At 39.7% G+C, this 14370-nt stretch overlaps 1 protein-coding gene and 1 long non-coding RNA gene across 7 annotated transcripts in view; one reads left to right on the plus strand and one right to left on the minus strand.

Annotated features, from left to right (window-relative positions):
* Nucleotides 1-14370, minus strand: part of ADAMTS9 (ADAM metallopeptidase with thrombospondin type 1 motif 9) — a 179550-nt gene that overhangs the window by 55753 nt on the left and 109427 nt on the right. The window lies entirely within an intron of this gene.
* Nucleotides 1578-8341, plus strand: LOC121921648. Its single transcript, XR_006101999.1, has 3 exons — nucleotides 1578-2570; nucleotides 4346-4418; nucleotides 7086-8341. It is a non-coding gene; the product is annotated as an uncharacterized LOC121921648 (long non-coding RNA).

Raw genomic sequence — 14370 nt, forward strand, 5'->3', positions numbered from 1 at the left:
AATGTGATTTCTCAAATAGACATTTTTTCTCCAAAACAAGTCTGCCTCCTTTGAGTAATCTATGTATGTATATATGACTCTATAAAAACAGTTTCTAATGTTGATAGAATGAGTAAGGTTGTAGGGATATCCATCCATCTAAAAGATCAACCTAACAAGTTGAAGCAAGGCCTTCATATCCATATTGTTTAATCATACTGCGTGTTTTTAATTTTAAAATCATTTATTCCAATTTCTAGCATAATGATATCCATTATTTTTCAAAATAAACTACATAAAAAGGCACTCATTAAAAAAGAACCCATGTTTGATTAGAAAATAAATTTCAAAGGGAAACCTTTAGTACAATCCTGAGTTCATTCATGTCTACCTCCATCTTGCTAGAAAGCAATCTACTATCACACCATTATTTTTATTTATGTGCTCTGCTTGTTGTCTTTCCAACAAAGCTCAGAGCAAACTGTTCTCCCCATATTTCATTCAAATGCACTTCTCAAATGGAAACTAAATTAAGTTGTGAAATAAACGTATGAGCTGCATGCAAACATAGCAGCCAGTTTACATCTCAGATTTGTATAAGACTGTTTACATGCTTCATACATTGAGAGGATGAAATCTTCCTGTGGCCCTTCTTCTTTCATGAATTTCTCATGTCACTGGCTGATTCCAAGAACTGTTTTTGCAGCTGCAAACTTAAGTACTGTATCCTGTTTGCAATTTCTTTCTGTAACAGTGAGGAAAGCTTTGACCTTAGGATTCTTGAAGACACAGAAAAAGTACAGAACAGCCAACCTGTATATCATGTATAGAATAGTATGCCACTATGAAACACTTTTGAACAGAAACATTTATAGTCCTCTTGTAGTGTTTCTTAAAGTGTTGTAGAAATACTTTGTTGACGTCTTCCCTGTGCCAGTTAGGTGATACTAACCTACTAACTTTGAGATTACTTTTTAAAGAGATGCAGAACAGAAAAATACAGATTTAAAAAACCCACAGATTTCAGTTAATTAACCCCACAGCCACATTTTTATGACTGCAGTCTGTTTACTTTGACAAAGAATGACATTTAACTTGTGATGTCAGAGAGAGAGAGAGAGAGAGAGAGAGAGAGAGAGAGAGAGATAGAGACTATCTTCATATATCTCTTCTGTGGACCCACTGCTTCCAGAATAAGGGTATCAACGAGTAAAGAACCTAATATCTTATCATATCATATCTTCTTCTTACAAGTATACCCCTGGCAAGTTATTGTATTAAAAAAAAGACCAATATTTTCCCATCTAAGGAAGGGAATTAACCTGTAACTTATCTCAGTGGTTCTCAACCTTTAGTTCTCCATTTATTTTCGACTTCAGATCCCAGAAGCCTCAGCCAATATGACCAACAGTCAGGAATTATGATAGATGAAGTCCAAAATATCTGGAGGACCAAAGATTGGGAACCAATGCCCTATCTGATCTTGGAAGCTAAGCAGGATCAGTCTTGGTTAGAACTTGGATAGGAAATCGCCAATGAATACTAAGTGCTGAAGGAAGGAACTGGCAAAACCACCCCCTCAGTATTTGCCCGCACAATGAAATGTTTTAGGAAACAAGGTTGTTGAATCAAATCTCTTGTACAGTCCCAAAGGCTGCCAGATAGTAGCAGGAAAAAGACAGCCTCTCAACCTCAAAAAAAATAATAGTTGTGAGCATAAAACGACTGAACAAAAATTCATACAAACTGAAAAATGTGAATCAAAGTATTAACTCATTTAAATTTTAACCGCATCTGAATGGACCAGTCATCAAATTTTATCAGTTTCAAACATAAATTTTGAATTGGAGCAGGCAACTTTCTTCACATTCTTTCTTGCCCTGTATATACCTCATGAGATCCAGAGAACCACAACTTCTCCACATATTTCTTTTAAAATAATGTATATGTTTTTCCCATAGCATGATTACACTGGATGCAAAGCAATAGTTGTACTGTATGCAAAGCATGTTGTACTGTATTTACTCCTTGGTAACCTTATTCTGTAAGCAGTAACTCCAGATAAGAGATATATGAAGTCTCTCTCTCTCTCTCTCTCTCTCATTCTCCTTCATGTCATCACAAGTTTTGAAAACAGGTATTAAAGAATTCAATTTGTCAGTATGACTTTATCAGACCAGACCAGAGACTTTTCTTTCTATTGAAATGAACTGCATTCATCTGGGATGGGGGTGGGGTGGGGGGCTGTAATATTTGTCTTCCTTTTTTTGTTTTACAGGTTGGGAAAGAAGGGCATTGGATGGGCAATAGAGATAGAAAGGCAGATTGACCCAGAATGAAGTTCACAGAAGGAAGAATTTTGGGACAGCTGACCTAGACCACCTCCATTTCCCCTCCAACATTAGAATAAACTGGCATACTTTTCTGCAGTCACGAGGGCTACTGCACTTCACAGGACCAACACAACTACCTGCCAGGGGCTGCAAGCCACCATACAACCACATCATGCATATTTTAACCCCCTCCCTATTAAGATTAATGAATTGTAATTACAATGTGGCATCCATGAAGCAGCACCACAAGCACCCTAAGTAAGTGAATTTCTTTGGACTGAAACTAAACCTCAAAACAATCAATTAGATATGTAGGATAAACTACCGTTTATAGCTTTGACCCTACTTCCAGGGTTCAATTCCAACTTTGGCCATGAAACCCACTGGGTGACCTTGGGCAACTCACATGCTCTCAAATCTCCCCTGAACAAATCTTGCCAAGAAAACCCCATGATAGGCTCATCTTAGGGTTGCCGTAAGTCAGAAGGCACATGACAATGACAACAACAACAACAACAACAGTTTTGACCATACTGGAAGGTAAGCATTTCTATTAGGACTGGTCTATGTAGTGCTCTTATCAGACAGATCCCCACATGCCACTGCTAACTGAATTACAGTATAGATAACAATATGGCAAACAAGTCTTCTAAATCAGTGCTTCTTAAGGTATCTGATATAAAGGACTGGCAACCTCCACCTCCAGTCCATGTGCCATGGACCAGTACCATATCTGTGCCCATTGGCTGCAATTCTTTCTTTCTATCTGGGAAGCTCCTCAGCAGTTTGGCAGCAGATGGCTCATGGACTGGCACCAGTCCATGGGCCACCAATTTAAATAGTACTGCTGTGGATGAGAGAGGTCTGGTTCACTTGATGTCCTCCTCCTGGGGGTAAGGTGGGGTCAAAAAATGATCTGTGCCATTGGGCAAGCTCATTATTATTTAAAATGTATATCTTGTCTTTCCTCCAGCTCAGTTCAAGGCACCACAGACTTTCTTCCCCACCTTATACTCACAACATAAGACAGAGCAGGTTCAGAAAGAGTGACTGCTCCAAAGTAATCCAGTGAGCTCTGTGGGTCCATGAGCTTGGATCTCCTAAATCCCAGTCCAACATTCTAATCAGACTAGATTCATGGTTCAAGCTGAGGAGTATATGAGATCTTGCTATTCTGTCACCATTCTACTGTATTTCTAGGTTCCAGGCTTATGTATAAAAAGGGGCTAAATTTACTAATATTCATACAAGGTCATATTCTTCTCATTTGTGTTAATTAAGGCAATCTTGCTATACCTGAAAAAGCCTCTACGGAATGATGAATTTTATATCTGGACCTAACAAATGCTTGCTTTAATCTCTACCCATTTATAGCCGTGGGCAAGTATAATCCTCAGGTCTCAACTCGTAATAATGTATTAATTCCTTCATCCCCTTCATTATCAGGTATTATCATTACTCAGTTATTGCATTACAAAGTTCCTATGCAGATAAACAGTTAAGAATTGCAAAACATTTTCACATTGTAAATACAGTGAAACTGCTAATTAATAACACTGGCAGTACCTCTACATTTAAATGCAAAATTACTGATTTGTTTTAATAATTTTTTTTTTAAAAAAAAAAGCCTAACCACATGTTATTTTACTTATTAAATGAGCAGCAGTTTATTCATGACAGCCAAATACAGTTTATAGCTATCAAATTACAAAAATAATTAAAACCCTTTACTTATTAATACCCACAGATTCAGTGTCTATCTATTCAGAAATTAATTCCATTCAAATCAATGGCATTTACTTCCAGGTATGCATGTACAGGACAGCAGTCTAAAATGAACCATGGAACAGAGCAGAAAGTATTATCTTAGATATACACATAATATGTGTAAGATGTGTAATCATTAAAATAGGACTAAGAATTATAAGTGAAGTGTATAATGCTGGAGCATTACTGTGGCATTCTTCCAACTATACATCTACACAGGAGGTATAGTAGTCAATTTGTAATCATTATTATTAATTATTTTACAGCAGTCAGCTAATGTGGTGATCAAGACATCTTCTAGCAGTTGGGCCTCAGTAAGGTTTAATCATCTTTTCAGAGGTAATAAAATGAATGCACTCAGACCTAGACAGGGATAAGTCAATACTGTTAGCCTGTTGAGTGTCCAAAGCATCCCTTTAAATCATGAGGACCAGTACCATCATTAAAACCGTCCTTAAATATATCCAAAAGAGATTGTTCTACAATTTCCTTAGACAGCCTGGTTTACTAGGGAACGGCTTGCATAGTTAGATTTTTTAAAAAAATGTTTCATTTAGATCTACCATCCTGTTTTGATAGATTTAGATTTTGCCTGCTCTTCACACAATTGATATTTGCACTGCATTAAACCTTATTCATTCAACATTCCCATGAGTCTCATTTAGAAGATCTCATATGGCCCATGAAAACAAGGAAATAATCATACTAGTGCTCATTTAAATCTTTCTATCACAGATGCTCTGATTTGGGAAGCATGCCCATGTATCTGACTTGCAAATTTAGAATGCACAATATTTTTCAGACCTGCTATTTCCCCCAGCTCTTAACAGCCACCTATTTTTAAAATAACCTGATGATGATGATGATGATGATGATGATGATGATGATGACGACAACAATAATAATGATTGGAATAATAATATTGACTTTTTCATATACATTTCTGAAAGCTTCATTTATTTCCTATTACTGCAGTTCTTCTCACTAATTTCTCCTATGCTAAAATGATTACTGTATGTCTGAAATGATTTGCTGGGCCCTAAAATGAATGGTGTGATAGAAATGGCTTAGAATTTGCTCCCATGAGCATATAACAGCCTTCCTCCACCCCAGCTACTTAGCTTAAACAGCTAATAGTGATTCATCCTGGATTTCATGGGCATAAATGGCATTACTAAACTCATGATCTTCTACTATTATGGTTCCATTAAAGAGAAATAATTGTGTGTGTGTTTGATTTTTAAGGCCAAATTCCAAAATAGTCTCTTTGGAAATATGAAGGGCCAGTTTTGGTGCTTAAAAAAGTACCCTTTCCATTTGCACTTTAACTGGCATAAGTGCTGCTTCTTCCACTTATTTCAATGATGGCAATGTTTTAGAAACGTCCAGAATGAAGAATTCTATACATAGTACAGAGAGGGAGTTCCTTTTATTAAGGACTAGTTTGGCCAAGATAATAAGACATCTCAGCTCCCAGCATGAAGCCTGTGTGACCACCTTGATAATCTTAACTTTCATTTAGTATTTTATAAAGACAATCCACAGTTTCAGCAGTACATTAATTATATATTGATAGGCAAGAGCCACTAAGCAAACATCAGATTTTAATTATTGCTTTTACAGTATCTGTTTACATGAACCTTGTGCATTTCCCCCCCTCCCCAGCATTATGGAAGGTGTCTGCAGCCAGGGCAGCCTTAGAAATAATTTATCAAGTATTTACATTTGAAAGAAACCCTGCATTTTGATCTTGAAGGTATCTGAACCAGGTTTGGCCTGAATATGAAATGCAAATGGAACCACATACAAGGCTAGGATACATGAAAGTATCTCATAAAGACAGTGAGGGGAAAATCATTTTTGTGGGGGAGTAAATCAAATGGATTAGGCTACAAAAATCAACTAGTTTAGCAGTCCCTTCACTTTTACAGAACAATTTCATCAGTTCAGGAAGAAGGGGAGGCAGAAATCCAACCAGTTTTCCCTGAAGGAGTAAACCAAATTACATTAAGAGCCATGTTAACCACACAAACATTTATTTAGTCCAATAAATCAAATATTGCAAATCAGATAATGGACTAAATTCAGTTCATGTTCACAGATATGAAAGTAGCATATTTAGGATGCAGCTAGTCATATTACATTATCACAAAAAGCGTGCAGTGCTCTGGAACAAAATCACAGAGTGTAAAGCTAGATTCCCCCCCCCCCCCCCAAAAAGAAACACCCCATAAGGGCCTAAATTCGAAATGTAGTTCCAAATAAAGTAGACCCACTGACCCAAAGGTGGAATGGTAGTATAACACTTGTGAAAATCCTACTGATTCAATTGGTTTACTCTAGTTGGAATGACAACTGGGTTTAGGTCAAGATCTGATGTGATTCATTCTAGGACTTCCTTGCCAGATTTTCCTTTCAGACAGCTCTACATAATCCAGACCACAATGTCTCATATGTAGAAAGTAAGTAAGCTGCAGAGAATGGACAACATGGGCCAGATGATGATATAGTTGTAGCTTCCCTACAGCTCCATATATACCAGATCAAAAGAGTTTGCAAAGGAAGGAATCTCTATTTTGAGGGCATCAATGAAAGAAAGAAAGAAAGAAAGAAAGAAAGAAAGAAAGAATTTTGAACCACAAACCTTGGGCAGATTTGTCTTTAGATCACACAACCCTGTACAATGTAGAACATTATGTACACACTTTCAATACTTAATGAGGGCAACTATATGGGTAGGTTTTAGACTGCAATAGTCATTCATCTCAAAGATAACAAGGATAATGCACGCTTAATGCCTGCTTTTGGGGGACAATCAAAGTCTTTCTTGAATAGAATACCTACAGTTAAAGGCAACATGCTTTCATTAATATCATCTGATGACTTTTGGATTTGTTCTAAAGAATCAACATGGCAAGCTTATTACATTTTTAAAACTGTTAAATGTAAACAAATTGCCACAGAATAACTGGCCTGTCATTCCTTTGCTTTTTCTTTCTCTTGCAGGAGCTTTTGGTGACTGGACCATTACAGAGTCAGGATATGGTAAAAAAACAAAAGAAAAGAAAACAAACAAAAACCCCAAAACAAAACCACCACCACCACTAACAACAAATTAGATTGGATCAACAAGTGTATGGAATAGAAATTTCCATAACAAAATGATCCTGCTGAATGCTTGGGGTGGGACTGCCATTTTTACAGTTTTTCCATATTCCAGTCCATATACCTTGACAATTGGCAATGAAGGGAGCATGACCCTCTAGCACAATGTCAGAGTGTGTTTTAAGGGCAACAGGTACTGGTGAAAATTTCCATCCTGTCCTCTACTCCCAAAGACAGTGTCCACTGAATACAGGTTTCCTCCACCAGCATAAAGGGTTTCTCTATTTCTGCAGGGGCAATTCTTGATCTAACCTATGCCACTAAATCAATGGATGCAATCTGAGTCAGTCTTCTCCAGCCTGGTACCATCCAGATGTGCATTTCTTAATTAAAATATTTCTACTCTACTCTATATCTCAGGATATCTTACAAGTAAAAGTAAAACAAACCAGTTAGACAGATTAAAACAATATTTAAGAATACTAAAAACATATTAAACATAATAAGTTAAAACAGATTTAAAAGATTAAAAAAACACATGTGCATCAATATTTGAAATGAATCAATGAAGCTCAAAGGCATTGATGAACAGCTTTTACTTGGTTCCTAAATGATATCAGTGTTGATGCTAATCAGGCATCCAAAGGGAGGGCTTTCCACAGTTGGAGTGCCACAGGTGAGAAGGCAATTCTTTTAAGATTGGCATTATATGCTATCTATATGATATTCCCTTTGGTAGTCAAGTTACTGCATTTTGCAGTAGCTGCAACTTCCAATCTTTTTTAGGGGCAGCCCCACATACTATGCATTACAGTAGTCTAACTGGGAGGTTACCAGGTGGATGAACTTCTGTGGTTAGGTAATCCCTGTCCAGGAAAGGCCATAGCTGGCATGGCAGCCAAAGATGTTTCCAAGCAGTTGGAGCCACAGAGTCTATTTGAGTCTCCACTGGCAGGGATAGATCCCAGAGTACCCAAACTACACTTCTGCTACTTCAGAAGGAATGCAAACTCATCCAGGACAGGCTGTTTACCCAATTCAGAGCCTCTTATGGTGTTGAACTACAACTCCCACCAGCCATCAGCACAACCACTGGTAATGTTATCTGGAGACAATGGCCTGTTACAGACTGCCAAAATAAAGCTGCTTCGGGTCTCTTTGGAGGTATGCTGTTTAAATGATGCATGGGTCCTAAGAGTCCGGAGGTTGCGCCAAAGCCACACTCCATTCCTAAGCACTGGAGTGCAGCTTTGGTGAAGCTTCTGGATTCTTAGGATGCATGCATCATTTAAATAGCATACCTCCAAAGAGACTCGAAGCAGCTTTATTTTGGCAGTCTGTAACAGGCCAATGGTTGAGTTCCTACACCAAAGAGGCAGAGTGTAACACAGCGTGTAAATGTGCTATATATATTGTTCAGTGTTGTGTGAACTAGCACTGTGTGCTGGAGATCTATGGGAAGAGATGCATGAAGAATCAACATAGTACTTATTCTAGAACAGAGATATGAACTGAGCGGCCCACTGCATATTCCTCACCTCTAGCTATGCTGTACATTACTGCTGGGAATTAGAGTTCAACATCATCTGGAAGGCTGCATGATTTCCACCTGTGCTTTGGAACTATGCATAATGTCCATCTTGCTAAGAAAAATGACTATCAAGAGTTTTAAAAGGAAAGAATAAAACACTCACTGTATAAATTTCAACTTAACCAAAGTTAAATGCACTCAGCAATTATGGCTTGCTTGAGACTTATTCCCTAATGTTTTTCAAAGGATGAGAGAAAGAACTGAATGGTTATACAGCAAATTACACAAGGAAAAAAAGGGTTAGATTGCAGGCCTTGGAGTTCTTGGAAAGGAGGAAAGAAAATTGCCCAGTTCCCATGGGTATTTTTCTGCAGGAAACCTGTAGAGGAATGAAAATAAAGAAGAGGCCAAAAGCAATGAAGGAAGAATGCATAGCCAGTGCTTCCAGACAATAGTGCTATTGTGTAACAGCAAAAATAATTTACTGAGGAGTAAAGGAGTAATGTTTCAGTTGATAGATTAGAATATAATTCTGTTCTTAGCCCCCTTTGCTTGGTGATTTGGGAATGGGGTAGGGACCAAACTGTCCCTTTCCAGACTTGCTGGTTGAACCTTTGCTCCATTTCTGCTTCATTCTAACTAGTGGTGTAGTCAATGTTGTGGAAAATTTGGATGTGCACATTTCATGACAGTACTTTTCCAGTATTCTAAGGAAAGAACAAAACTGCAGACTACACTGTTGTTATATCTGTGTCTGTATCTAAAACATTTGTAGCCGTTTTTCATCTCCACCGGGAGCAGGTCTTGCGTAAAGCTAATGGCTCTTGCCCACTCAAGCCCAAGACACTCTTCAATTACTTTGGATTTCAGTAAAGACAGCTCACAACTACTGAAAATCCATTTCCCCTCCAGCTACTTAACTATACGACATCTCACCTATAATTGAGACTAAATTCAGAAGACAATTCATAGTTTTTTGTGGGTTTTTCGGGCTATGCAGCCATGTTCTAGAAGAGTTTCTTCCTGACGTTTCACCAGCATCTGTGGCTGACATCTTGTGTCAGAAAGAAACTCTTCTAGAACATGGCCACATAGCCCAAAAAACCCACAAAAACTATGGATGCCGGCCATGAAAGCCTTCAACATTCATGATTCACTTCCATATCTTAACTACACAGCCTTTTGCTACATATTACATCTTGGGGGGCAGATCAGGCGGCGGCCACTGTTATACCAGAGATTGGCAACTGGATAGGGGGCAAGAGGCAAGTTCTGCTCCAGCCCCAATCCCCATGGGCCACACTTCCCATCAAGATCAGCTATCTCTATTCTCCTCAAAAAATGAAAGCAAGAAGTTGTCTCATTTCCTGTCACCATTTTGAGAGGGGCTACAGATGAAAATGGAGGTTGTAGGGGGAATGTTTTTGGATGTTCTTACACATTTTGAAAGTTTTCTGGGCAGTTTTTGCTAAGTTGCCTAAAAATCATGTATTTTTTTTTAAATGGGGTGTTGGACCACAAAAGTGGGGTCTAAGGGCCACCCCTGATTTATACAAATGCCCAGTCCTAATTTATACAGATGGTTTATCAAGACACTCTTCAAATGTAAACTAGCTTCCATTATACTCTAGGATGTAACACCTTATAAATTATAAAAAATTGTAACATAAATTAATCAGAGCTTGTTCACATATTCACTTAAAGCTATTTGAGCTAGGATAGATCTCATTTTCTTTCCACCCCAACAGTCCTTTTTTTATTCATCTGGTTCGTTTGCTAATTTTACCTCTTTTCACATGCCCATAGCAAACAAAATATTGAAAAATCTTTTAAAAGTGAATAAGGCCCTGTCCAGACCGACCTGAAAGGGGCAATAGCGCTATTGTCTGATGATGCACACCTGACTCCACCCCCCTTAGGGCACCCTGATGCCGTGCACTGCTCCATGACACGCCTCCGGCACTGTGTCCATATAACACAGTGCAGAAGGGGTGTCATATAGCCATGCCGCCGTGGCTATGGCACCCCTTAGAGGGTGAAAAAAGAAGCTGCTTTCTGCAGCTCCTTTTTTCAGCCTCGGAAGGCCAGACTGGGGCCACAGTGTGAGGTTGTCAAGGCCCCGATCCAGCTGAAGAAGGGGCCATTGTATTTGTCATCATTATGTATGGATGTGAGAGCCAGACAAGGGAAGAAAGTGGATAGGAAGAAAATCAACTCATCTGAGACGTGGTGCTGGAAAAGAGTGCTGAGGATACCGCGGACAGCCAAAATAAATGGGTCCTAGAACAGATCAACCCTGAACTCTCCCTGGAAGCCAAAATGACAAAACGGAGGCTGTACATTGGTCACATCACGAGAAGGCATTAAGACAATAATGCTAGGAAAGGTAAAAAATAGCAGAAAGAGAGAAAGACCTCTTGCCAGATAGCTAGACTAAATCAGGGAAGGCATGGGCATGAATTTGCAAGACCTAAACAAAGTAGTGGAGGACAGGGGGTCTTGAAGATGTCTCATTCACAGGGCTGCCATAAGTTGGGGTCGATTCGAGGACAGTTAACAAGAAGTTTGGTGTGGCAGTAGAACTCTCTGACTGAGAATTCTAAATGTCTTTCCCTAAACTGCAAATCTCATAATGCCACAGGATGTCACCACGGCACTTAAAATGGAATCACAGTGCAATGATTATGTATCTGAAAGTGTCCCAGACCCTTGTGAATCATTTGCAATGTATGCAATGTATGTCTCAAGTTTCTGAAGTGACACTCAACTGGAAAAAAAAACCCTATCCATGTACAAATGAAGCTCTATTCTAGCAATAGACTATTTTTTAATTTTTTAATTAACATTACTAAGTTACAAAGTATCAGCTCCACTGAACACTTATTGCATTAATATCACATGTCCAGTTCTCAATCATAAATCCTATATTAATAAACCAAACATATATAACCCAAATGTACAAAATAAGCACTGTAAGTGTAATGTCAAAAGTAAATAATATTTCTTGAATTAAAATATATCTCTTATACTGTTGCTACTATACTATACTATACTATACTATACTAGCGATAGACCAGTTTAAGCCACCAAAAATGCAACATTCAGCAAATGATAGAAAGGCCCTACACTATCACTGTATCCATGGATTGCTTCCAACATTGCAAATTTCTACACTGCAGTTGAACTCTCTGTGCTTGCATCTATATCCTATGGGAAAGGTGCTGAAGAAGCTGAAAATGACTGTCCATCATGTTTACAAATAAAACATAATCTATCGGTCTATTGGTCTTTGTCACGAGATATGCCCATGTACTGGCATATACATGCCACACAATGTACACATATCAGGATAGAGTCCTAGAATCGTAGAGTTGGAAGAGACCACAAGGACCATCCAGTCCAACCCCCTGCCATGCAGGAAATCCAAATCAAAGCATACCCGACAGATGGCCATCCAGCCTCTGCTTAAAGACCTCCAAAGAAGGAGACTCCACTACACTCCAAGGGAGTTTGTTCCACTATTGAACAGCCCTTACTGTCAGGAAGCTCTTCTTAATGTTGAGGTGGAATCTCTTTTCCTGTAGCTTGCATCAATTGCTCCGGGTCCTAGTTTCTGGAGCAGCAGAAAACAAGCTTGCTCCCTCCTCAATATGACATCTTTTCAAATATTTAAACAGGGCTATCATATCACCTCTTAACCTTCTTTTTTCCAGGCTAAACATCCCCAGGATGAGGACTTTTACGTTAAGAAGGCATTTGACCATATGCAAAAGGTACACAAGAGAAAATGTCCAGGGACTACAGACCCAAACCATCCCCAGCAGAGAACAAAAATTACAGAAGGGACCTTAGAAATCACCTAGCTCTCTGGCCCCAGCATACACGCTGCAATGCAAGATGCAACTACAGCAGCCCAAATATATGGTGCTCTAGTCTCTGATATACCCAGGAAAGGAAAGCATGCTAACTTCAAAGGCAGATATTTGCAATATCACACTCATTTTCCTGCTAGGAAATTTATTCTACTATTTAGCTAAGAGAGCCAGTGTATGTCATGGTTTGAGCATTGGACTACAATCCTGGAGACCAGGGTTAGATTCCCCACTCAGCCATGAAAACCCACTGGGTGACCATGGGCAAGTCATCCCCTCTCAGACCCCGAACACCTCGTGATAATGTCGTGTTGGGGTCGCCATAAGTCGGAAGCGACTTGAAGGCACATAACAGCAACATACCTTTCTATGTAATTTCTACCTGTTAAGTAAACATTAGCGCGTTCCGGACAGGCCCTATGGGGCACCGTCGTTACGCATGAGGGGCGGCGCTTCCTGACGCATACAGATGGGCGTCGCCATTTTGACGTCGTGGACGCACAGCGTCCGGACGTGCGCGCCAGAAGTGGCTCCATGAGTGCATGCCTTGTGCCTTGCGGCGCCTCTTCCGGGGCGCAGGAAGAAGCGCCATTTTGGCGCTTCTTTCTTGCTGCGCCCGGGAACCGTGTGGTTTGGCTGCTGCGGTTCCCGGATGCAGCAACCGGCAGCGGCGCAAGACCACCCGTTTTGGGAGGTCTGTAACACGCCATTATTATACATATATACTGTAAATTGAAAGACTCAGTTGAAAGCTTGGCAGGGCATCACAAGTGGCAGGATATGAAAGAAAGGCTTATGGGGACTTTCTTAGCTATGACACAGTGATAGTATTTGAATGCAATAACAAGCCAGCATGATTCAGACCATGCAGATCTGGATCCTCTCCTCTGGGCTCTTGGGGCAAAGAAAAGGTGGGTGCACTCCATTTGAGAGTGCATTGTTGTTTATCTGGGCTTCTGGGGGAAGAGATAGGTACACTAAATTTGAGATTACATTGATGTCTCTCTCATATGTTCCCCACCTGACTCCCACATGAGCTGAGATCAGCTGCTTCTCCATGGTCTGACTTGCTTCCCTCCCCAACTGTAAGTGAGAGCAGCAGAGTCCCATTCTCAGACTTGACAGGTGCTTGGTGGGGGAGAATGTAGTATTGGGTATGCAGAACTATGCCCAGACAGAGAATTTTACTATAAGGATGGTTTCTTGAATTGTTCCAACCTTCAGCAGGAGTGATTGAGCAGCATGGAAGAACATCCTGTTTCATTTCCAGAAAGAATTCTAGCTTGTTGTTCTTCTGGAATGTTCCTACAACTTAACTGTCATGACTTAATTGTCATGAGATTCTGTGGTATATATTTGTCTTTTGCACCAGCAGCAATAAATTAATATGAATCTATCTTTCCAGATTTATTTTTGCATGTTTTATGGTATTCTTCCATAAAGTCTTATTCAGTAACCTGATCATAACGTATAGGTGACCCTGAGCTCTTGATGGTTGTGCCAAAGGAAAACAAGCTCTTACAGGTTCCACCAAGCTGGTAAGGTTTCAAGTATGGCTCTGAAGGTAGACTAGCTGAGGACCAACTGAACTAAGTGCAGGGAGGCATACCACTAGAAGATGGCCATCAGGTAACAATCTGAGTACAGCAACTATGTGCCCAACAGTGGTGTGGAATCACTGTGATCTGGTGGAGGGTCTACTTGCACCAATGAGATCACATTTTGTCAAGATATTCTTGCACTGTGCAAGTAACCTGTTCTGCTATAGCAGACCAGAAGCACA

This window comes from Sceloporus undulatus, chromosome 2, assembly GCF_019175285.1.
Source record: "Sceloporus undulatus isolate JIND9_A2432 ecotype Alabama chromosome 2, SceUnd_v1.1, whole genome shotgun sequence".
Lineage (NCBI taxonomy): Eukaryota > Metazoa > Chordata > Lepidosauria > Squamata > Phrynosomatidae > Sceloporus > Sceloporus undulatus.